Source organism: Capricornis sumatraensis, chromosome 11 (assembly GCF_032405125.1).
Source record: "Capricornis sumatraensis isolate serow.1 chromosome 11, serow.2, whole genome shotgun sequence".
Classification (NCBI taxonomy): domain Eukaryota; kingdom Metazoa; phylum Chordata; class Mammalia; order Artiodactyla; family Bovidae; genus Capricornis; species Capricornis sumatraensis.
Window position 1 is genome coordinate 81,379,661 of NC_091079.1, and position 26,868 is coordinate 81,406,528.

Sequence of the window (26,868 nt, forward strand, 5' to 3'; positions counted from 1 at the left end):
ATGTATGTGGAAAGATTATAGGAACCAACTTAAAGTACTCCCATCAGCCAAAACAGGAACAGTTTGAGCCACAAAATAAATAAGCAATATTGAGATATTACCCAAATTTGATGACTATCTATTCTGGTGTAAATAAATGGTTGGATAAATATGTAAGGAAAAGAGACGAATCTCTCCAAATAGTGTATGTAGATACTCTGTTTTCTAGGAGGTAAAGCATAACTCTGGGTGGAGCTACACATAGTTTTTTTCTTCCAAAAAGTACAGTATAGAAACAGTAAGTTTTTTTAAAAAAAGAGTAACTTACAGTAGGGGCTTCCCAGGCAGCTTAGTGGTAAAGAATCTGCCTACCAATGCAGGAGACACAAGAGATGCGGGTTCAATCCCTGGGTTGGGAAGATCCCCTGGGTAGGAAATGGCTACCCACTCCAGTATTCTTGCCTGGGAAGTCTCATGGACAGAGAAACCTGGAAGGCTACAAGTTCATGGGGTCACAAAAGAGTCAGACAGGACTTAGTGACTAAACAACAACAGTTTACAATAGAGAAAGTTGACAAACTCTACCTCAAGCCAGGAAATCAAGGTAACATTAACAGTGATATATCATATTAATAGCAGGTATCCTTCACACGATGCGATGAGAATGGCACTTGACCTCTGTGATCTTCCTCTCCAAACATGTTACCCCCCAGTCTAATGAGAAAAACACAAGACAATTTTCAATCGAGGTGCATCCTACAAAACATTTGGCCAGTCTCCTTCAAAATTGCCAAGCTCATCAAAAACAAAGAAAGTTTGAGAAACTGTCACAGCCAGGAGAAGTCTAAGGAGACTGGAAGGCTAACTGTAAGGTGGTATCTTAGATGGAATACAGGAACAGAGAAAGGACATTAGGTAGAGACTAAGGAAATGTGAATAAAGTTTAGTTAAGAATGAGAGTGAAAGACGGTGAAGTCGTTCAGTCTTGTCCGACTCTTCGTGACCCCATGGACTGTAGCCTACCAGGCTTCTCCATCCATGGGATTTTCCAGGCAAGAGTACTGGAGTGGGGTGCCATTTCCTTCTCCAGGGAATCTTCCCAACCCAGGGATCAAACCTGGGTCTCCCGCATTGCAGGCAGATACTTTACCATCTGAGCCACCAGGGAAGCTTTTATTAGTTAATAATAATATTCAATATTTATTCACTAATTGTGAAAAATGTACCACCCCAATATAAGATATAACAACAGTGGAAACTAGGAGTGGGGTATACAGTAATTATCTATTAGCTTCACAATAATTTTGTACTTCTGAACTTTTAAAACTAAAATCTTTATTAAAAAAAATAATGAAGTGATTTGGGAGGGCATATTTTTCAATTTTCAAGTACCAAGATAATGGTATTTTTTTAAATGTTGAATGCAACTAATTTATGTTTTGAGACTCATACATGGAGAGTTATATTCTACATTAAAGTTTTGAATTAAAATAGAGATGTACACCTCTATAAAGCATTGTTATATTCTCTCCTGTAATGGATAAAGAAAATGGCACTAGCAACACAAACCTTTTTTGCAAGAATAATTGTTACTGGAGTTTGAAGGAGATTATCATATGTGCATTACGTTATATATTGTAGCATGACAAATTACCACAAATTTAGTGGTTTGAGACAATATATAATTCCTATTCCATAGTTTCTATGGATCTAGAGTCTGGGTGTATCTTAGCTGGGTCCTCTGCTTAGGGTCTCGTAAGGTTATAATCAAGATGTTGGTCATGAGACAAGGGGTCAGGGTGCAACCACTAAAGGAATGACATAATCCAAGAACACGTCATGAACTGACTAGAACCAAATAGGTCCAAGATGGCAGACGAGTCAGCTTCCACTGTTACACGTCAGCAAGCGAGATGACACACCCACAGGCGCCATGCTCATTCCAAGGCCAGCCGTAAAGGTCAAAAAGTGGGGAGTGGGCCAGTTTTTAGAAATCCCCACCTCTTCCCCCAAATAGCTGGAATGCTCCCCCCACTCATTAGCCTAAGAAATACCCTCCCCTACAAAAACAGATAATGCCACACCTTGCCATCTCTTGCTGTATGAGGTGGCCTGTTTTTGTGAAGCCAAGAGCTCACACTTGGCAGCTCTCCCAGGGACTCAGATGTGACCTGGGATGTGACCATCCTCTTGTACCCTACTCTCTTTCCCACAACAAGTAGGCTGTGTTCCTTTTACAAGCTTTTTTCTTTCTTTCTTTCTTTCTTCTTGGTTCATGTGGTTGTTGGTAGGATTCACTTGAGGTTGTAGGACTGAGGTCCCTTGTTTTCTTGCTAGCTGGCGTCTGGGGTGCTTTCGTCTTCCAGGCATCGCTCGAGGTTCTTGGCCATGGGGCCGTTTGCCTCTCACAGGCCCGGTTGCAACATGGCTACTCACTTCAAAACCAGCAGGAGGGTCTTGGACTCCAGTCTGCTAGGATAGAGACTTGCATAATGTAACCTAATCAGGGAGTGACTATCCCCTATGGCTTTGCAGTGTTCTATTGGCTGGGAGCAAGTCAGGCTGGGAGTATAGGTGGTGCTTCTACTCAAGGGGATAGGATTATCCCAGGGACTGCACTCACTGGGCAGTCACTTTAGGGTGTGTCCACTACAACAGGAGAGTTCTGAAACAGACACAGGCAGCTGGGCATATATGAGCCAACTAAATAAGAGAACAAATCAGAAATGCTTGCTTCTTGCCTTCAAGTAAACTACAACTTGAGGTAACTGAATAAATTTTGCTTCCCCCCTACAAATATACAACATTATGTTTAACTTGGAGGAATATTTCTAAGTTTTGAGGAGTATTTGAAGATGAAGGAGTCAGAGAAAATATTTGGAAATAGCTCATAAATACATCACTATTTTCCTAATTGGAGTAGTTTTTTTTTTTCCTTAGCAGTGAAGAAATTTGCATAAAAATATGTTCTCAGTGGCAACATTTATGTGCTTTGAGAACTCTCATTATGAAAGTCCAAAAATATGATCTCATTTTCAACATTTCATGACTTAATTTTCTTCATTTTTGAGACTTAGTTTCTTAATACTTATGTTTTTAAGTTCTGCCTACTAATAATTATTAGTAGGATTGTACTGTATAATATACCATATGAAAAAATTAAAACTGCCCCAATCAGGAGAAGAGGATGTCAGAGGATAAGATGGTTGGATGGTATCACTGATGCAATGGGCATGAACTTGGGCAAACTTTGGGAGATGAGGGACAGGGAAGGCTGGTGTGTTGCAGTCCAAAAAGTTGGACACCACTGAGTGACTGAACAACAACTGTTTAATTTATAATTTTTACATTTTACATGATGCTCAGACATTTGTATATTTTAAATATATTAAATATCCATTTTCACTGATTTCTTTTTATGGGTTCTGAATCCTTTTCTTATAAAACATTAAATACAGGAATTCTGCTATTGTCATTTGGCTTCAGCTTTTTAATCGCCACCCAGATTTTCAGGAACTCAATTTTTTTTTTCCCCTGTGATGGCTCCTTTTAACACCAAAATGTCCCAGAAATCCTAAAATTTAGCCATTGGAACTACGTTTGCCAAGCTGCTGCTTGCATCTGGAAATAAAACACAAGCATCCTTTGTTAGACCCTACATCCAAACTGTGGGTTTGGATAATAGGATGACTGTGCACCTCCACGGAGGTTAATGCAAACCTATTAGTGGACTGAATCAGAGACCTTCGCTGTTTATGTCTCGGATATGCAGCTACCTTGAAGAAAACAGGCAATGAAGCTCATTAGCAGCCAAGTTGACATGAAAATATGTATTGCAATAATTTAGCTAAGAAACTCATAAGAGAAATGATTTCCTGTGGCCCCTCCCCCACCCTTCACCACCTTTTCAAGTCTTTTTCTGCCTGTGTTTCTTTTTTCTGCTCACTTACAACCACGCCTTAGGCTGTAGCTGTTGGTTGTCCTATGCCAAGGGGTACAAAGAGTTGTTATTCAGAATGGTGAGAACATACTCACTTGCAGCTATTGGGAAAATAACTCATTTAGCAAATAAAGGTCAAAGCGTGCTTGCTTTCTTCCTTCCTTTCTCCCTTGGAGTTGTTTTCTTTGCAGAAATTAAATAAAAGAACCTTTTTAAAAAATACGACACAAAATAAGGAAGTATTAAATGAAAGCTTAGAAGAAGAACATTTGTCTTTGACTGGAAGGTCACAGGATAAAGCACTCTTATCAGAGCTGAAGCTAGGGGAAGATCTTGGAATTTGCCAATGTTGTTAGCCTGTGGGGATCATCAGATCTGTTTCTCCCAGTTTTAGGTGGATTTAGTCTTGCCACATGATTTCAGATTTATTCACCATTTATCATAATATATAAATCTGGCACTTTCACCTATTACTGAAATTCTGGATTTTTTAGTAATATGATAGAAGCAACCATTAGATCTTTTTATCAAAAGACCTGAGTTTAACTTGAAGTAGAATATTTTCTAAATAATATCTCTGTACATTATATCTGTTTTGTTTCTAGACCATCTTAACATCATTTTGCATTACGGTGATCAAATACAAGCTGGATTTCCTTGTTCGGGAGTACTGAAGTGGCAATTAGTTATGGTCACCTGGGTTGTCTTTTGGCATAAGACAGGCAACTCATTCATTGTATCTCTCTATTTAGTTCTATCCTTGGGGCCTTGTGGGTGCCCACACCACCCCTCCCACACTGACCTCTCCTTTCCCTGAGTTTCCTGTCACACGTGGATTCTGTTCTTGGTCATTCCCGTCTTGTCTTATTTACCCATTCTTTGCTATGGATACTTTTTCTCTCCAAAAAAAAACTGTTAGCTCTTTGAGGGCAAGGATTCTGCCTTCTTGTCTTTTGTGTCTTCACAGTGCTCTGGGTCGTGAGCACTTGATGACCTCCTACCACCCTACCCCATGCCTCCAACTCTTAAAGCTGCTCAGAACAGTGTTTCCTCAAATCAGGAGACTTAACATATGTTCTATTTGCCTCATCCTGTGCTGGGGGCTACAGAGGTGGGGTCAACCAAGCAAAACAATCACCCCAGACTTTGGGACCTCTCATTCTCCTCTCAGGACCACTTTGCCATTCTCAGATCCCAGGCTCCTTTCTAGGCATCTCTCCTGTGGCTCATTCTCTGAGGCCCTGAGGTCTCAGCTGAGGATGTCACATCCTAGGGCCATCTTGTCTAACAGAGAAATCCTGAAAACCAGAAAGATGTCAAGACCCAAAGTAACGTATCTCCAGTGGTGAAATCCCAGGCACTGTGATAAGCAACAGTGAAGATATTTTTAACCCATCCTCGTGTGGCCTCCCTTAAGTAACACCACACAGGAAGATGCCTACTCTGCTTGTTCATAGGTGTACCCAGACTAGGGACTGTTAAAAGAATAGAAATGTTGATCTCTGTTCTTATAGTATAAACAACCTAGCAGGGCAGTTGGACCACATGTGCCTATGGAGCACGCCAGTGTACTGTTTAAGAGTCTCTCTGATCACACAGTTCTGGCTTATCATCTCAGTTGTTCCACTCGTCAGCTGTGTGGCCTTGCACAAGTTTCTGAAATTTTCTGGAGATCATTTCCTTCATTGATAACTCCAGGATAACAAAGCCCAAGGAAGTCATGAAAATTCAGTGAGTTAATGTATGGACCGTTTGGGGCACATAGTATATATGCATGGCGTGGGTGGCAGTGATAATAATAACTAAAGAAAGGGAGGAGTGTAAGTCCAAGCAAGGCATCTGAGGCTGAGAAGAGGTGTGTTGATCAAGGCAGTGATGGAGGTGGAGGAGGATGGAGGAGAGCTTCCTGGGAAGCACCTCCTTGCATCATAGGAGAACGTGAGTGTCCAGTATCTGTGCTTGTATAGCCACTGATACCTGATCCACTGATCGGTTGGTCTGCAGAGGCATTTTTTGGCCTGGAAGCAAGGTGCTAGGGAGTAGAAAAAGTCTGAGTAGAACCCATGCCCAGTATCATTATAGAGTGGAGGTGCAGCTATCTTCACCCCTTCTCTTAACTGTCTGCTCCTGAGTCTCCCTCCTCCATCGGACTGTGTGGTCCTCAAAGCCAGGTTCTGACAGTTCATCCCTGTATCCCCAGGTCACTGTTGAGAGCACATGCTGGGTACTTAATTATTGGTAGAAAGATTAAAAGGATAGGAGATGCTGGCGTTTTGCTATGCTACCTCATCTAGCAACTCAAGACTCAGTGCAAGTATGAGAATATGTTTTTCCTGCATGCAAGGATGACTCGGTCAAATGAAAGATGGAAATATTGCGGTTTGTGGTTCTTTCTCCGAAGCAACATTGTTTGTGGTGTCAGAGACCAAGAAAGTTGTGACTTAGGAAAGTTGCAACAGCCTTAAAAAATGTTGGTTGTGGTGCATGAAAGAAAAGGAAACAAACAAACAAAAAAAAACACCCAAGCTTATAAAACTGAAAGGGGAGTCTGTTATAGCAAGCCTGCTTCCAAAAGGGCTGAGTCAGCAGATTGGAATGGATCATTGTGAGTTCCTACAGCCACTTAGCTTGTGATTTAACAGTTCTCTGAGCTTTTGTTCCAGATATACGAGGCTGAATTTATTCCCATCTTATTGTCCTTGTCAAAAGCAATTTAAAAAAACAGCTGTATGTTTTCTTTTCATTCTTATTTTTACCTTGCCATCCTGCTGTTTACAAGATTAGTCTCTCACACTCTGCCTGGGGCGTTTTCTATTCTTGTGTAGTTAGAACTGCCAGAGGATTCTTTGAGCAGCCCTATTTTGAAGAATGGGGAAGCCATGCAGCCCTGTGGAATCCCAGCATGGTTTGGTGGCTCCCCAATGAAAGAGGCACATAGCTGTTATGAACTTGTGACCAACTGTGAAGCTTTGCACATTCAAGCACTTTAAATGCTTGAAAGTGCCCATTGTACATCTCATTACAGAGATACAATACCAGGTGTGACTTCTCATGAGAGTTGATGCCTCACTGGAAGTTGCCTGGAGTAACATGAAATGTGATTTCTTTCCAAAATGGAGCACCTGCCACTTTTCTCCCCAGCACTGGGTTGGAAATGATGTCCCCATAGCTCCTGTTCTTCTCCTCTGCCCCTGCATCCTGTCTTCACTTTGGTTCAATCCCTCTCTCCCATCTTAATGGTTTCCTCTGTGCCCTGTGTTCAGATGATGCCCCTTTGGATCACAAAATCATGGTGGCACCTGGGACAAATGGGACTCGGAAGCTGTTCTTTGGCTTTCTTGATTCATAGAATCCAGAAAGGCCGGGGAGTTTGGGCAGAAGTTGCTTTAATTACACCAGTTCTTAGCACCAAGGGGATGACCCTTTGTGAAGTGGTGAAGCAGGCCAAAGTCGGCCTTATCCTTCTGAGCCTTTTCCTGCCTCCATCTTCTGTTGCTGTTCAGTCACTAAGTTGAGTCTGACTCTTTGTGACCCCATGGACTGCAGTATGCCAGGCTTCCCTGTCCTTCCCTGTCTCCTGGAATTTGCTCAAGTTCATGTCCATTGAATCAGTGATGCCATCCAAATATCTCATCCTCTGTTGCCCCCTTCTCCTCCTGCCTTCAGTCTTTCCAGCATCAGGGTCTTTTCCAAAGAGTTGGCTCTTTGATTCAGGTGGCCAAAGTATTGGAACTTCAGCTTTGGTGGTAGTGGTTTTGTTGTTAAATCGTGTCCAACTCTTGAGAACCCATGGACTGTAGCCCACCAGGCTCCTTTGTCCATGGAATTCTCCAGGCAAGAATACTGGAGTGGGTTGCCATTTCCTTCTCCAGGGGATCTTCTTGACCCAGGGATCGAACCCAGGTCTCCTGCACTGCAGGCAGATTCTTTACCAACTGAGCTACCATCAGTCCTTCAAATGAATATTCAGGGTTGGTTTTCTTTAGGATGGACTGGTTTCATCTCCTTGTTGCCCAAGGGACTCTCAAGAGTCTTCAGCACCAAAGTTCAAAAGCATCAATTCTTTGGCGCTTAGCCTTCTTTATGGTCCAATTCTCTCATATGTACATGACTACTGGAAAAACCATATCTTTGACTATATGCACCTTTGTCGGCAAAGTGATGTGCCTGCTTTTTAATATGCTGTCTATGTTTGTCATGGTTTTTCTTCCAAGAGGCCATCATCTTTTAATTTTATGGCTGCAGTTAGCATCCACAGTGATTTTGGAGCCCAAGAAAATAAAATCTGTCACTGGTTCCACTTTTTCCTCATCTATTTGCCATGAAGTGATGGGACCAGATGTCATGATCTTAGTTTTTTGAATGTTGGGTCTTAAGCCAGTTTTTTCACTCTCCTCTTTCACCCTTATCAAGGGGCTTTTTAGTTCCTTTTCACTTTGTGCCTTTAGAGTGACAGCTCATATCTGAGGTTATTGATATTTCTCCCAGCAATCTTGATTCCAGCTTGTGATTGATCCAGCCTGGCATTTCACATGATGTGCTCTGCACAGAAGTTAAATAAACAGAGTGAGAGTATACAGCCTTGATGTACTCCTTTACCAATTTTGAACCAGTCTGTTGTTACACATCTGGTTCTAACTGTTGTTTCTCGACCTAATCCTCTATTTATCTCAGGACTTCCTTATCAGGGTAGATATCACTCAATACTTAGGCTCCTTCCCTTATGTGCGAGTTTCCTTCTATGAAAATTTCTAGTCCCAGACATTATTCCCTTTGGGTTCTCTCTGTGATATAAACATGGGTGGTATTAGGTCAAAGATACGTATACTGAATGTGCTTCTCTATAGTAGGGGAAATGTAACGAAACTCACCAGGCCTCAGATGACCTGCATTTATAATTCTAGTTTTGACACTTATTAGCTGGTGACCTTGGGTTATATATTGGGCTTCCCTGGTGGCTCAGCGGGTAAAGCGTCTGCCTGCAATGCAGGAGACCTGGGTTTGATCCCTGGGCCCGGAAGATCCCCTGGAGAAGGAAATGGCAACCTACTACAGTACTCTTGCCTGGAAAATCCCATGGACAGAGAAGCCTGGTGGGCTACAGTCCATGAGATTGCAAAGAGTTGGACATAACTAAGAGACTTCACTTCACTTGGGTTATATTACTTAACATTTTGAATATGCCCAATACAATAGAATTGGTGAGTCTGTACTAGCATGTCTTAAATATGACACTTTTATCTCTCAGGATTATCATGAAGCTCAAATGAGGTGAAGCACTGGAACTGTCTCTATACATGAGAGAGGTTCTGTGCAAACGTAAGGCTGGAAGGCAAGAAAATGCCATGTCCACAGTGTTAGCTTCTTGACGAGACCCATGGGGTCTCAAGAGTAGGACACGATTTAAGCTTCCTGAAGCTTCTACCTGGCTTTAGTATTTTCAATAATCTCGGTTTATTGAGCCTCCATTTCCTTATTCATACAAAAGAATGTCTACAAAACCACATTGACTTGCCATGAACAATTATGAAGTTCCTTACGCTAGTGTCACTTGGGACTTAGTGTGTGTTATATAAAACTTTAATTCCCTTTTCACCTTAACATGTTCCTCAAGAAGTAACTCTAAAGAATCTGGTACAAGAGTGTCCGTATGCTTCAAACCTGTCTGTATCTGAGGCAGGTCCAGGAACCAAAGTCATGTCAAAGCTGCTCAGAGGAATGATCTAGTCCAAAGGTAACATTAAATAGATGTACATTGTTCTCTGAAAGGAGGAGGGGTGCTGATAATACATCCACAGGGTGACATGGATCTGGTGCTAAGGAATGGGGAAGAAGATGAGTAGGGCACTCGTTTTGGTACCAAATTAAAGAGGACACCATATACCCATGAAATTTTGTAATTGAGATAAATAATGCCTAATACAATGTGTTTGTGAGTATATGTGTATATATTATTTATTTTATTTGGCTGTGCCAGGTCTTAGCTGCAGCATGTGGGATCTGGTTTCCTGACCAGGGATTGAACCCAGGCCCCCTGCATTGGGAGCGTGGAGTCTTAACCACTGGACTACAAGGGAAATCCCAATGCAATATTTTTAAAAAATCAAAACTAATGCAAAAAAAGAAAAAAATCTATGATAAACAAAACAACATTGAAAACAATGTTGACTTTTTAAAATACTGCATTAAAATATTTATTTTGATTATTAAGCTTTATGGTGCCCCCTGAAAATTTGTGCCCAAGGAGAGTGAGTTCCTCAGTCCATTGGCCTTGTCCTGCCCCAATCCTGGGGTAGTATCCACAAGGCTGGGGGGAGAGTCTCAGAGAGAGCTTCCAGTGCCCACTTCTTATGTCCCCTCACTCAATCAGGGTCCTGAATTTGATTTAACAGTAACCTTGTGAAAAAGAAAAGACCATATCAAGTGAAATTCTAGTATTCTTTCTAATCAAGTGACCACAATGAAAGAGTTTGTAAAGAAAATATGAAGTCAGCTGTTCACCAGAAGCTTGATTTAGGTTGGGAGTTGGCAGACAATGACCCAAATGCTGGCTGCCTATTTTTGTAGGTAAAGTTTTATTGGCATACAGACTGGCTCATTTGTTTTTGTGTCAACAATGCTGCCTTCTGACATGATAGCAAATTTAGTAGTTGCAGCAGAGACTGCAAAGGTGAAAATGTTTATTATCTGGCCCATAGAAGACCCCTGATTTAAATTATTAAAGTGCTCAGATGTTTTTGAATCAGCATGTGGGGTTGGCAGCAATTTAGAATATGTAGTTATTTGGAGATTTATGTAATAGAATTCAAGGATGTTTACAGAGAATATTATAACTTTCCATGTGTAAGAAAAGAGAGAAATGGGGAAGAATTCAGTTTAAAAAGTAAATCAAGAGAAGCTCCTGAGAGCAAGAGTGGGTGGGGTCTGTGTCAGTCTCTGCCCCAGAGTCCTATCAAAATCCAGCTGTGACTTGACATCAAAGGATATGAGATGCTTATGAGAGCTTGACATCACCCATTTATTTAAAGTAAGCCAGCAATGGGTTTGTGGAAAAGTACATCCACTCGCATTATCATATAAGTGATTTGTAGATTTAATTACTTCATCCTGTTGATGTGTATAATTTAGAACTGACTTCACAAATTCAATGCAGGAGACCCAGGTTCAATCCCTGGGTCAGGAAGATTCCCTGGAGAAGGAAATGGCTATCCACTCTGGTGTTCTTGCCTGGAGAATTCCATGGACAGAGGAGCCTGGCGGACTACAGTCCATGGTGTCGCAAAGAGTCAAACACTACAGAGCGACTAAAACTTCACAGATTCAACAAGCATTTAGTGAGCATATATTTATGCAGAAACTGCAAGAGTTGCCCTCAAAGTAGTCTACTAAGTATAAGCAAACTGATAGGAAGGCCCCAACAATGTGTTCTGATATGCCTTGAGCTTAGAGTGCATAGAGGCAACCACAGGAGGTAAGAGGAGAAAAGTCAACTCATAGATGTCCCTAAATGCTGGCTAGGGAACTTGAACTTTAACCAGGAACCAGCAGAGAGCTTCCTTGACCAATAAAGTGGCATATCCATATTGGCACTTTAATTAGGATGTTAACTGAGTGACAGTTTGTGGAGGGATGAAAGGTGGGTGAGAATAGAATTAGGGGGACTAATCAGAAAGTGATTTCAATAACCTGGATAGCCTGGGTGATTTGTGGTCATACTGAAATGACTACAAGTTAGCAGTATCCATGGAAACGGGAAAAAAGATCTAAGAAAGCTGGTGAGGATAAAATTGACTAAGATTCATCCAGTTGACTAGGAAGGCTACTAGATTTAAGGCTGAGGTGATTCAAAGGCTGGAGAAGATATTACTAGAGTTAAAGAAGCCAGATAGAGAAGTAGATTTGAGGTCTAAAATAATAAGTTCAGTGTTATGTATAATGAACTGAAAATGCTATATAATATCAAAGGCAAAACAGAGAAACATATCAGATGTAGAGAGAAAGAGAGGAAGCAGGGGAGGGGGTTGGTGCTAGAGATGAAGGTTTAGAAATGATCTGAGATAAGATAATCATGAGGACAAGGACATAGAAAGCAGGAGGAAATTTGTGATGAGCATTAAAGAAATAAATACTGTGGAGTTGTCTGTAAAATACAGGATGCTTGGTTAAAGGAATAATGTTTTGGTATAAGACTATCCCATGAAATATTTAGGACATATTTATTCACTGCTGATCGGAAATTCATATTTAACTGGGCAATCTATATTTTTATTTATTAAATCTGGAAACCCTAGATTATGGGAATTGCCCATGTTTATGGATGGTCAGAAGAGGAGATAGTGGAAGAGCTTAGGAATGGACAGATGGGTCCTAGGAAAGCTAGGATGCTGTACCGTCATGGCATCAGAGCGCAGAGTGGGATTCATGATAAATAAGCAGAAAGATCAAGGTCATTGCATTTGGCAACCTGGAAGTCATTAGGCACTTTGAAGAAGGCAGATGAAGGTCTGATTTTGTGGGTTAAGCAGTAAATAAAGGAATGGATTTGGAAATAATCAGTGTAGACCCTTCTTTTAGGAAGCATGATAAAGAAGAGGAGGAGAGAAATGGGTTGGTAAAGGGTAACAAACTAGAAGGCAGATTTATAGGATTAGAGAGGTTGAAGCTTTTTCAGCTTCAGAGAAGGAAATGAAGGAAGTAGCATCTTGAAGATATAAGTGGAGTGAAGGGGATAAGGATGGATCAAGCTGTGGATGATGCTGGGAGGTGGGGAGAGAATGTGGACATAAATAGAGAGATCAGCCTTTGCATGGAGGAGGCTCCTTCTCCATCCAAGTCATGACAGAAGGAGGGGTTGTTGGATAAACGGGTGGAAACTTTGAGAGCAGGGAAGAGAAACAAACACTTTTTATTTCTTGTTTTTGCTGTCCAACTGTGCTATTGAGAGTGTGTGGTATGAAGGAGGGGTTAGGGGAGCAGTGGGGAAAAATTCAGGCTTGAGATACTCCCTTTTTTGCTGGTTGCACAGGACAAATATGATGCAGAGCTCAACATTGCATGTAATTCAGCTCAGTGGGAACCATTGATTTCCCTCACATTGTATTTTCCTCCAGCTCTAGTGATCCATATTGATTCATAACATAATTGAATTTCTCACTAGGGAAGGGAAAAATGACAGAAACAGAACTGAACAGACTTGCTCTCCTCCATTTTGTTAAATCATGAGATCTTAGCCATGGAATGAATGATCAGGGTCATTCATCCATGGCACAGTCTTACAAGTGACATTGGCTGCCAGTCCTAGGCAGCATTTCTGGGGACACGTAAAATTCCTAGTCTGTGATTTTCTGTCTCCACCATGCATATTGTGTCATGTGGAGTTAATGACTTTGCCATGTCACACCTAGCATACCGGGGACTTGCTGATAGGTAGGCAACTCACTCTGATTCCAGTCACCCTCTAATCTCCAGGAGCCAAAGTCAAAAGATGGCCCAGATAGTCTGCAATTGGGAGAGGGTGAGGCCGAGGAGCGAAGCAGCCTGCAATCTCTTAGCTGCTTTTCCTCTCTGCTGGCAAGAGCAGGGATGCCTGATTGCAGCACAGGGAGGGAGCCATTTGCAGAGCTACAGAAGCCTGAGAAAGCTGAGAGAGAGAAGGAGCTATTTTGGGGAGAGGGTTGGGTAGTACTGTCTGCCTGAGGAAGCTCCTAGTGCCTCCTCCTCCAGAGCATTAACATCCCCAACCCCCTTCTCCACAGTGCTGTGTCTCCCCCTCCTCCTCGTCCCCAACACAAAGGCACAAATGAAATTCCTAAAAGTAGACTACTTCTGCCTAGTTATTTTTAGTGTTTGCTGTTAGTATTTATCAAGCTTTTCAGTGTTAATTTGTCCTCCCACCATTTCTCTTCCTGCCTCTAGTTGTGGGGCTTGGGATGGAAGGAGCATGTATCAAGAGCAGCTGGTGATCTCACAGAACTAAATCCTAGAGAGAGGAGAATATGGGGTTTTAAAATCAGCCTCCTTCTTCCCCAACTTGAAGAGAAGAAAGAAAAATCAGGATTCCATTAGCTTTGGAGAGCAACATAAGTACTGATTAAAGTAAACCCATTGAAATGTGTAGGTGGTGCTTAGCTAGGTCAAGAGCACCAGGCAAGGAGCTGGGTCAGGGAACCCACACATGCATGAAATGTCATAATGCAAGCAAAAGTGAATAAGAGACCAGGTAAACAAGCAGATGCCAGAGGAGAAGTATGCCAGAGGAGAGAAAGGTATAAAAATCCATGCAGAGTGTAGGATCTGAGGGAGCCAAAGGATTGAAGTGACATGAGGTGGGGTTGGACTGAAGATGTCAGAAGAAAACTTCATAGCACTGGTAAACACTGCTGAAATACTGCTTGTTCCTACCTCAACTGCCTGTCTTGTCTCCTGGAGGTAGTCATGCCCAGAACAGCTACATTGCTCTGGAGAGAAAACCACAGAGCACGTTCTAACAGAGGGCGATTGAATGAAAGCAAGACCCCTTACCTACTGATCAAAGTGTTCACTTCTTAGGAAGTGGAAGACAGCTATTTCCTTCAGCAACTTCAAAAAAAATTTTTTTTTAGCTTGATTTTTTGTGTTCTTTTTGAAATTTTATTATCATTTTCCAGTTACCTAGAAACTGAACAATGTAATAAATGAAATAAAAAAAATTCATTTCATGGGCTCAACAGTAGACTGGAGGGGACAGAGGAAAGAATCAGTGAATTTACAGATAAAATGTTGGAAATTACCACCTCCCCCACCAAACAGAAAATTGTTTAGCAAATGTACCATCAGCATCCTGGAAGGAGAGAAGGAGAACAAGGTTAAAAAGGTAGTTTTTTAGGCTGAAAATTTGCCAAATTTGGAAGAAAACACAGACCTGTAGTGTCAAGAAGTTGAGTGAAATCCCACTAAGATTAACCCAAAGAAATCAACACTAAGATATTATAGCCAAACTTCTGAAAAATAAAGTCAAGGAAAAGATCTTGAAAATAGCGAGAGAGAATTGGAATCTTATCTGTGGGGGGAAAACAATCAGAGTGACAGTGGATTTGTCATTAGAAATCATGAAGGCCAGAAGGAAGTGGCAGAATAGTTTTCAAATGCTGAAAGAGAACTGTCAATTCAGAATTCTATATCCAGTAAAAATATCCTTCAGAAATGAAGAGGAAATTAAAACAGTCTTAGTTGAAGAAAAGTATAGAAATTTGTCACCAACAGGCTTATCTTTAAAAAATAGCTAAAGAAAATTCTCCAAACAAAGAGGAAATGATAAAAGAAGGTCTCTTGGAATAATAAGAAGGAAGAAAAAATAATATAAAGTATTAAAATAGGAGTAAGTATTATAAACTTTCCTTAAGTTTTTAAAATTAGGTTCGATGATTGAAGCAAAATTTATAACAATGACTGATATGATTTTCAATGCAAGGAGATTTTTTAAAAATTAATTTAGAAAGAGGGAGAGTAAAGGGATGTAAAGGGAGGTAAGGGGTTTACTTTAACTGATATAACATCAACAACAATGCATTGTTCAGTTATGTATATTTAATGTAATATGGAGAGCAATTTCTGTGTGTGTGAATTTTATTTAAAATGCATTTGTTAGACTGGAGTGAAAATGGAACTGGGAAAGCAGGAGAAAGGGAAATGTGAAAAGGCTTTTTCCTCTTACTTTTATGCTGGTATCTTAATTTCCTTGTTATATACCCATTTATCTTTTCTTTTTTTTTAATTTATTCTTAATTGGTGGATAATTATTTTACAATGCTGTGTTGGCTTCTGCTGTACAGCATGAATCAGCCAGAAGTATACATATCTCCCTTCCCTCTTGAACCTCTCTCTCACCCCTCTAGGTTGTCACAGAGCACCAGGTTAAGCTCCCTGTGTTATACAGCAACTTGCCACTAGTTATCTATTTAACATGCGATAATGTATATGTTTCCATGCTACTTTCTCAATTCGTCCCACCCTCTTCTTCCCCCACCGTGTCCCCAAATCTTTTGGAGAGCAGCTATTAAATAAGTTATACAAAGAGTTATAATGAAAGAAACACTGTGGATGGAACTCTGGAAAATGTTCAAGTATCCACAATAATACTGGAAAATGAAAATAAAGAAAAAGAAAATAGAGAACATACAGAAAACAAATAATATAATGACATACTTTAGCTGAAGAATATCATTAAATATAGTCTAAATAAATGATTTATTAGATGGAGATTAACACAGTTGACTAAAAAAAATGACTCAACTGTATGATATCTACAAGAAACTACCTTCAAATATAATAGTATAGAGGGTGAAAGTAAAAAGATGGATATATCCTGCAAACATTAATCAAAAGAAAGAAGGAATGATTATACTAATATCAGATAAAGATTTCAAAGCAAAGAAAATGACCAAGAACAGAGAGAGACATTACATAATGACAAAAGAGTCAAAAAGACAGCAAAGATACACATTTTGCATGCAAATCCTAAATGTGTACCAAACAACAGAACAAAATATGTAAAACAAAATTGCAAAAGCTGCTAAAATAGACAAATCCACAATTAGAATTGGAAGCCTCAATATACCTCTCTCAGCAATTAATAGAACAAATAGAAAACTAGCAGTCATGGAGATGAACACCACACTACCAATCAACTAGGTCTAATTTACATTTATAGAATCTAACCAACAACAGCAGAAAAGATGTTCTTTTCAAGCCGCAAAATACATGCCAAGATATACCATAAACCATAAAAACAAGCTTCAACAAATTTTTAAAAACTAAGATCATAAAGAGTGTATTATTCTCTGAATACAGTGGAATCAAAATGGAAATCAGTAACAGATGACAGGAAATTCTCTAAACATTTGGGGAAAAAACCCAACAAATTTCCAAGTGATCTGTGGGTCAAAGAGGAAGTCGCAAAGAAATTTAAAAGCAAATACATTGAAGTGAATGAAAATACAATATATCAAAATTTGTGAGACTCAGCTAAAGCAGATCTGAAAGGAAATCTATAGCACTAAATATTTACTTTAAAAGAGGGAAGTCTCAAGTCAATACTATAAGCTACCATTTCTAGAAATGAATTTTTTTAAAGAAACTATAGGGAGAAAAAAGAGCAAAATGAACCTAAAACAAGCATAAAGAAGAACATAATAAAGATAAGACCAGAAATCAATGAAACTGAAAAGAGAAAAATAATAAGGAAAATATATCAAGCAAAAAACTGCTCATTTGAAAATGGTGACAAAATTGATCAATCTTTAGCAACACTATCAAAGAGAGAGAAGACACGTTACCAGTATGCATGCTTGCACGCCCAGTCGTGTCCAACTGTTAGCAACCCCATTGCAGCCTGCGAGGCTCTGCTGTCCATGGAATTCTCCAGGCAAGAATACTGGAGTGGATTGCCATATCCTCCTCCAAGGAATCTTCCCAACTCACGGATAGAATCCTTTGAGCCTCCAGTGTCTCCTGCATTGGCAGCCAGATTCTTTACCACTGTGCCATCTATAAAGCCCCAAATTACCAATATCTGGTATCAAAAAGGAGATATCACCATAGACCTCCTGACATCAAAAGAATAGTAAAAGAATATTTCAGACAAATAAGTCTACACATACAAGTTTCATAACTTAGGTAAAACAGACCAACTTCCTGAAAAGCACAATCGCAAGTTGTTAAGAAGATAGATAATTTAAATAGCCTTACAACTAAGGAAATTGAATCAGTTTAGAAACGTGCCAAACAGAAAGCTCCAGAAGATTTCACTGGAAAAGTGTACCAAATATTTAAAGAAGTTCAGTTCAGTTCAGTTCAGTCTCTCAGTCGTGTCCGACTCTTTGCAACCCCATGAACCGCAGCAAGCAAGGCTTCCCTGTCCATCACCAACTCTTGGAGTCCACCCAAACCCATGTCCATTGAGTTAGTGTTGCCATCCAACTGTCTCATCCTCTGTCGTCCCCTTCTCCTCCTGCTCTCAAAATTTCCCAGCATCAGGGTCTTTTCCAATGAATTAGCTCTTCGCATTAGGAGGCCAAAGTATTGGAGTTTCAGCTTCAATATCAGTCCTTCCAATGAACACTCAGGACTGATCTCCCCCAGGATGGACTGGTTGGATCTCCTTGCAGTCCAAGGGACACTCAAGAGTCTTCTCCAACACCACACTTCAAAAGCATCAATTATTCAGCACTCAGCTTTCTTTATAGTCCAACTCTCACATCCATACATGACCATTGGAAAAACCATAGCCTTGACTAGATGGACCTTGTTGGCAAAGTAATGTCTCTGCTTTTTAATATGCTGTCTAGGTTGGTCATAACGTTCCTTCCAAGGAGTAAGAGTCTTTTAATTTCATGGCTGCAGTCACCATCTGCAGTGATTTTGGAGCCCAGAAAAATAAAGTCAGCCACTGTTTCCACTGTTTCCTCATCTATTTGCCATGAAGTGATGGGACCGGATGCCATGATCTTAGCTTTCTGAACGTTGAGTTTTAAGCCAACTTTCTCATTCTCCTCTTTCACTTTCACCAAGAGGCTTTTTAGTTCCTCTTCACTTTCTGCCATAAGGGTGGTGTCATCTACATATCTGAGGTTATTGATATTTCTCCTGGCAATCTTGATTCCAGCTTGTGTTTCTTCCAGCCCAGCGTTTCTCATGATGTACTCTGCATAGAAGTTAAATAAGCAGGGTGACAATATACAGCCTTGACGTACTCCTTTTCCTATTTGGAACCAGTCTGTTGTTCCATGTCCAGTTCTAACTGTTGCTTCCTAACCTGCATACAGATTTCTCAGGAGGCAGGTCAGGTGGTCTGGTATTCCCATCTCTTTCAGAATTTTCCACAGTTTATTGTGATCCACACAGTCAAAGGCTTTGGCATAGTCAATAAAGCAGAAATAGATGTTTTTTCTGGAACTCTCTTGCTTTCTCGATGACCCAGAGGATGTTGGCAATTTGATCTCTGGTTCCTCTGGCCTTTTCTAAAACCAACTTGAACATCTGGAAGTTCATGGTTCACAAACATTAATTCTATAAATCTCTTCCAGTAAATGTCAGAGAAGGGAACACTTCTCAATCCATTATAAGAAACAATTCTAATAACTAAACTTGAAAAAGACAGTACAACAAGACAACTAGAGACTAATGACTCATGAGGACGGATGCAAAATCCCTCAACAAAATATTGGCAAATAGCATTCAGCAGTATATAAAAGTGATCATGTATTGTGTTCAAGTGATGTTTATTCTAGCAAGGCAAAGATCACTCAGTATGAAAAGCAGTCAGTGTAATCTACCATATAAACAGTCTAAAGAAAAAGTATCAAAATTACACTAATTGAGGCAGAAAAATCATTTGACAATATTCAGCACCCATTCATGGTAAAATAAATGCTTTCAGAAAAATTGGAATAGAAGGAAACTTTCTAAAATTGATTTTTTTAAAAATCTATGAAACACTTGCAGCTAATAGCATACTTAACAGTGGAAGACTAAATCCTTTCCTCAAAGATTAGGAGCAAGGTAAGAATGCCCTCTTTCACAACTCCTATTCAACATAGTACTAGAAGTTCTAAATAATGCAATAAAGTAAGAAGAGTAAATAAAAGTCTGATCAGAAAGGAAGAAAGAAAACCATTCATTCACCATTCATATTATTCTCTTCTGGGATGGTATGTCAGATCTGTTGATCATTTTCCTATTATATTGTCTTTTTCTTACTGATTTGTAACATGTCTTTATATAATCTGAATACTGGTCTTTTGTTGATTTCATATGTTGCAGACTTGTCTCATTTATTGGCATGTCTTCTGCTTTCTTTATTGTACCTTTAGAAAAACAAAATCTTGATAGCAGAGCAGGCAGATTTGTCAGTCTATCCTTTGGTGATTAGCTCTTTTGTGCCTTAAGAACTCTTTCCCCTCTGGGAGGTCAGAAGGATGTTCTCCTATATTTTCTTCTACAAGTTTTAACATTTTGCTTTTCACAGCTAAATCCTTAATCCCTCTGGAATTGATCTTTAGGTGTGGCTCCTCCTTGACTTTCTGGTCGGTAAATGATTCCAACCTTCGTGAGAGCTCTGTTATCTTTTAGTTCCAGCTTCCCAGCCATGCTGGTTCTGATTCTCTGTCTCTAAAAAAACTGTGGGCTTTTTTTTTCTTTTTTTTTTTGGCAAGCCTTGTAATTTTTTCTTGATAGCCAGACATGTTGTAGTGAGTAAAAGAAACTGCTGTAAATAGATTCTCAGTAATGTGGTCATGAGTTTTCAGAAAAAAGAAATATTCTATGTATCCTGTGATCAGGTCTCACTCAGTATTTTGGTGAGCCTGTGCCTCTAGGCTGCGATCTTCAGGAGTGTTTCTCAGCTCTTTCTCCTCACATAGGTGGTACAGGATGGCTAGAGTGGGTTGCAGTCAAGTAGTCCTTTCTCCCATAGTGGATACCTGCAGGAGTCTGAGCTAAGTATTGCCCTTCTCCCATAGTGGATACCTGGAGGAGTCTGAGCTGAGTATTGCCCTTCTCTTGGTGGGGGGGCGCTCCACAGAAAGAGAGAGGCAGTGGAACTTCCCTCAGCAAAGCCGAGGGGTCCCGAGGAGAGGTGAGCCTGCTGTCCGCCAACCCAGCCCTTCGTCGAGGGAGAGACAATCAGACGCAACAGGGGTTCTGTCTGAGCAGTTCCCCTTTATTGCCACAAACTCTTGGTTTATATAGGCAAGCAGGGGGTTTTGCGAGGGACTTTCCATAGTTGCACCAATCACGTTAAAGGTCAAATTGTAATATGCCATAGTTGCACCAATCTCGTTAAAGGTCAAATCGTCATATGCCTTCATTATAACAGGAGTCTATGGTGATCCTGCAGTGTCCACGTGCGGGGAAATCAAGAGAGCCAATCAAAACCTTTAACATAGACCACGCCCCTATCTCTTCCGCCAGGCACCATCTTAGTTTCCGACCGCAAAGCTAACCCATCTCTTTTAAGGTTTCCCATTTAGGGCCCCACACTTCTCCAGGTCTGTTGGGTTCTGAGGATGCACTTGCAGGTCAGTCTCTGGTAACTAGTTTCCCCTGAGGGCAAGAACAGAGTGCTCCAGCATATTTCAAAATGCTCTTTTACCCACTCTGTTCCAGAAACCTGAACTGACTTTCCTTTGGCATTTACTGTGGGAATCTGGTAGAGCTTCTTGAAGTAAATCTCACAGTAGTGTAAGGACTGCCCTCCATCATGACTGTGTCCCCCTGCAGTGTTGAACTCTCAGAGTTGTCCTCACAGAGACCCCAGCTATTGGTCAACCACAGTTCAGGTTTTCTTCCCCTGGTTTCTGCTGGCAAGTCTCTGAGACTCCTGTATTCCCCTGCTGGTCTCTCCAGTCTTGGGTGCAGCGGTTTGTGAATCCAAGAAGAGTTGTTGATTTCTATTTGTTGTTAAGAGAGAGTGGTGACTTCCAAGCTCCTTATACATGGAGCCAGACACCAGAAGTCTTCTGTTGTTTTTTAATAACTAAGTCAGTGAGAAAGTCTAGGGAGAAAACTCATCCCTGGCTAAATCTGGGAAGATGGTCAATTCTCCCTTAGGTAGTCTTGAAAGAAATTTTGGTCGAATGACCCTAGGTTTGTTTTTCTGCGGCTAAGGCATTCTTGTCTTAGAAATTTTGCAAGTGCTTGAGTGTTACATGTTAGAAAGTTAAAGAAACCAAAACCAGAAGAGTGGTGAGAGAATCCCCTCTTGGCATCATAGCTATGACTCAGATCATTTAAACAAGCTCTTTGTTAAAAAGAAAGCATAAATTTAAAATGCCTGTTTGTATGGTATTCAGAGTATGGATTCTGCTTATGGAGAGGCAACACAGAGAGTCGAGAAACCTGGGGTTAAGCCTTAATCTGTCATAACCAGATTGTTAAGCTTCTTTGTATAGGTGTATGTTTAGCTGCACGGAACAAGATCCCTTCTATGGTGGCTTAACAGTATAGAGGTTTTTCTCATCTAATAGCCCAGGAGGAGGCAGACAAGGCCCGGTATAGTGGCTTCTCCTTCAATTTGGTCGTCCCAGCATGTGGTACACTTGCCACTCCGTGATTGCAAGATATGGCTCCACCTCTGGCATTTTATTGGTGTTTCAGGCATTGGAAGGGGTAGGGCAAAAAGCAAACACCAGCGCCCTTTAATAGAGCTGTTCCAGAAGCTCTACCTAGTACTTTCAGCTTACATGTCCAGGGCCCAAAGTGTTTCACCTGCCCATCCTTAGCTATGGTTTAAACAGGGCAAATTGCTGCCCTGAGTGAAATCAAGGTCCAGTTAGAACAAAGAGTAGACTGAGTGTTGGAAAGTTAAGCGCAATAGCTACCCTGTTTTCTAAGCTCCCGCCAGGGTTATCTATCTACCTAGCAGGGTTGTTTGAATAACAAGGTGGAAGACTGTGTGCAAGCACACTTTATACACTATTTATGTGTTTCATAAACAAAGTGGAGAAATTCTGAAACTATTTTCTTAGGAGACATAAAAACATAATGTTAATAGAAAATCTTACTAGATGCAAAGATTTGGGTAATCAATATCTCTTGAACCTCAGCTCATTCTCTTTCAGACATCTTTAGATAACCCAAGATCCAGTATTTTCATAGATACACATCCTCAAATACCAATCTTCGGATTATTGCCAAACATTGTCATGGCGGACATTTGTTGATTTCCTCCAATATTCCTTTCCCCCTTGTCCCTTCCTCTTAGTAACCTGAATGCCCTTCCATGTGATTTTTCTTTAGAAATTCCTACCCTTATCTCTGGGTTTCCCATGTGGAACCAGTGGTACAGAACCTGCCTGCTAATGCAGGAGACTCAAGAGACTCAGGGGAAGATTCCCTGGAGTAGGATGGCTACCCATTCCAGTATCCTTGCTTGGAAAATTCCATGGACAGAAGAGTCTGGCGGGGCTACAGTCCATGGGGTCAAAAAGAGTCAGACATGACTGAGTGACTGAGTGAGAGAGAGAGAGAGAGAGAGAGAGAGAGAGAGAGAGAGAGAGAGGGAGAGATAGGCTGTAACCTCTCACAAGGATAAGGCTTGATTAAAGCCATTCAGCAAAGTACAGTGACTGATTCAGTGATGGGCAATCAGAATGACTTCAGAGCTTGAGACTGGCAGCACGCTAACACTGCCCTCTTGGAAGATGGATGTGTGATCTTGAACCACTGAAGTTATTTGTTTGCACCAAGAGGAAAGGCAGCCAGAAGGTGAAGTCACTCTACAGAAAATACCATGCTAAGAGACTTGCAGAGAATCAAGAAATATACATAGTGAAACTCTTTTCCTAAAACCAGCCCTATATCCAGGTTTCTCTTCCCAACTCAATAAACCAAAATATTTTCTTGTTTTGTTATTTATTTGTTGAAGGGATTTTGAGCTGGGTTTTCTGTTACGTGTAGACAAAAGATTCCTAAATGATAGTTTCCACATATATTCCAGGAAAATTATATATATTACTTTAATATGCTGCTTATTGTTTTAAATAATCTATATTTAAATAATATATTGCTTAATGTATTAGATATTTGTACTTATATATAAACATGTGTTGATATGTATATATTTATAAATATTATATATATATTGAAATTTATAGTCCTTCCAGGATTAAGATCATAAGGCCTGAATATTACTAAAATGCTTGTAATAAATTGCCTGCATGGCACCTGTCTAAAAGATTTTAAACTCTGCAATAGAAGGATTTGAGTATTGCTCTTTTAGGGACATATCATGTCTGAGGTACAAGACTCTCCACTGAGTACTTTGAGAAAAGACCAATTAGGCTGAGGTCTGTCAGTGTTCTTGTAGGTGTGTTTCCTGTTTCCTGTTTGCAAAGGCAACTACAGAAGAAGTAAAAGTAACAGCCTTACACAAACCGCTTACTGAGCTGTCAAGTGTTCAAGTAAATTATTCATTAATTATGAGTGATCTCAGTTGCAGGGCCAGAGAACTGCCGGCGAGCAAATCTGTCCTTACAGCTGTGGAAGGCTCTGAGACCCGGGACGCTGCGTGACTGCATATTGTGAGTTACTTTTTTAACCTTTCAAATGCCTGGGTTTTGAACTGTGTAAATCATGATTCAGAATGCAAAGATGCTGCATCCTGGTTAAGTTGTTGTGTGTTAAATGTTTTTGGTATTTGGTAAATAGAAAATGCTAGCTTATATCTGCCATTAAAGCTTTGTCATGAAGATACATTTCCATTTTTAACTCTAGATAAATTTCTGTTACTGAAAACTACTTTACCATTTTACTTTTAAAAAAATTCTTTTCTGTAGTGACTCTGATTAAATAGAAATTTACTTAATTAAAAAAAAAAAAACCAAGTAGGAGAAGGGATAATGAAATAAAAAACCTGACTTGCTTCCTGGAGAAAAGGACAATATGTGCCCCTCCTTACTTTCCATATCTATCATTTAGTATGAAAGATTGAAGAGGATATTGTGCAGCAAATAGATGGGATATTTTTTAATTCAGAAAAGATTCTTTTGAAATCCTATTATGGTATAATGAGGGCAGCAGCACCTGCAATCATGAGTTTCCTGTTAAGATAGGAACACTATTAATTACTTTCCTATTTAGTTGGTGTGGGTCTCAAAAGCCATCTCATTGACTGTTTAGGAAATTGGCTTTTCAGGAAGGGAAATCTATTGATTTACAAATTTCTTGGACAATTTTCAAAATATGTTAATTGCTCCAGATGTGAGCCAGCCAAGGTTTGTAAACAAGGTAATTTGGCTTAAGCCCTGGTAATACTTTTTGTGACTGTTTGCAAAGAAGGCATGAATACTTACTTGACCAAATAGTTCTGTATGAAGACCAAATGGTAAATACATTAAAGTGAACATGGGCCAGAACAGAACCTTAGTTTGTATTTTGCTGATATTTCAGGGAAAGGAGATAAGTCAATATAAATGAAACTTATATGTATTTAGCTCTTTTTCATCCCATTTCCTTCACCCTCCATTAACTCTCTATAGTTTAATTAATAGATGAGTAACATAGCTCATCTGGATATAATGAGAAAGTGAAAGTGAAAAGCCTTTCACTTCCAATTGTATTCCAAATTGAATAAAGCCAGTTCTTTTAATGAAAGCTATAGGACAGTAATAAAATATGTGAAGTCAAGCTAGTCAATATCTTTTTTTTTTTTTTCTCATAACATTGATAACTAAGCCTCAGTGTCAACACATTTCTCCTGAAGGCCAGGAAAGAATTATGCATTTAAGTTGGCAGTAATCAGGCAGCTTGAGATACTCTGAAGTACTTATGGATCACAACCCTAAACATGGTAGTAGCCATTGCATTAATTCCTTGGATCATTGTGATATCAAGCTAAAGAATAATAGAGAAATGTGTATTTTTGCCCCTAAAGACTGTAAAGCATGTGTATGATCCAACATAAGGACCCTTCCTCTTAATGTGATGGTGTGGAGAATCAGTATGTCTGCTATTGGCCCTCCTCAAGCATCCAAGTCTGTCTCTCTTTTAAAAATTTTTTATTTATTTACATGTTTATGGCTGCACTGCGTGTCAGTCACAGTGCTGCGGCTTTCTCTAATTGCGGCAAGTAGGGATTACTCTTTGGTTGCAGTGCATGGGCTTCTCATTGCAGTGGCTTCTCTTGTTGTGGAGCACGATCTCTAGAGCACCGGCACAGCGGTTATGATACGTGGGCTTAGTTGCCATGTGGCATGTGGAATTTTCCCAGGCCAGGGATAGAAATTGTGTCCCCTACATTGCAAGGAGGATTTTTTTTTAACAATTAATAAATTAATTAATTTTTTGGAGCCTAATTACTTTACAGTATTGTGTTGGTTTTGCCATACATTGATATGAATCCACCATGGGTGTACATGTGTTCCCCATCCTGAACCCCCCTCCCACCTCCCTCCCTATCTCATCCCTCTGGGTAATCCCAGTACACCAGTCCCGAGCACCCAGTATCATGCATCGAACCTGGACTGGCGATCCGTTTCACATATGATAATATGTATGTTTCAATGCCATTCTCCCAAACCATCCCACCCTTGCCCTCTCCCACAGAGTCCAAAGACTGTTCTATACATCTGTGTCTCTTTTGCTGTCTCGCATACAGGGTTATCTTTACCATCTTTCTAAATTCCATATATATGCATTAGTATACTGTATTGGTGTTTTTCTTTATGGCTTACTTCACTGTGTATAATAGGCTCCAGTTTCACCCACCTCATTAGAACTGATTCAAATGTATTTTTTTAATGTGTGAGTAATAGTCCATTGTGTATATGTACCACAGCTTTCATATCTGTTCATCTGCTGATGGACATCTAGGTTGCTTCCATGTCCCAGCTATTATAAACAATGCTGCAATGAACATTGGGGTACATGTGTCTCTTTCAGTTCTGGTTTCCTTGGTGTGTATGCCCAGCAGTGGGATTGCTGGGTTGTATGGCAGTTCTATTTCCAGTTTTTAAAGGAATCTCCACACTGTTCTCCATAGTGGCTGTACTAGTTTGCATTCCCACCAACAGCGTAAAAGTGTTCCCTTTTCTCCATACCCCCTCCAGCATTTATTGCTTGTAGACTTTTGGATAGCAGCCATTCTGACTGGCATGAAATGGTACCTCATTGTGGTTTTGATTTGCATTTCTCTGATAATGAGTGATGTTGAGCATCTTTTCATGTGTTTGTCAGCCATCTGTATGTCTTCTTCGGAGAAATGTCTGTTTTGTTCTTTGGCCTATTTTTTGATTGGGTCATTTATTTTTCTGGAATTGAGCTGCAGGAGTTGCTTGTATATTTTTGAGATTAGTTTGTTGTCAGTTGCTTAATTTGCTATTATTTTCTCCCATTCTGAAGGCTGTCTTTTCACCTTGCTTATAGTTTCCTTTGTTGTGCAAAAGCTTTTAATTTTAATTAGGTCCCATTTGTTT

General features: G+C 40.1%; 1 protein-coding gene across 1 annotated transcript in view; it reads left to right on the top strand.

Moving 5' to 3' along the window:
- The window catches only part of NCALD (neurocalcin delta), a 348,265-nt gene that overhangs the window by 125,179 nt on the left and 196,218 nt on the right, over nt 1–26,868 (top strand). The window contains exon 3 of the mRNA XM_068983366.1: nt 23,889–23,976. The gene's annotated coding sequence lies outside the window, so the exon portion shown is untranslated. The remainder of the gene's footprint in view (nt 1–23,888; nt 23,977–26,868) is intronic.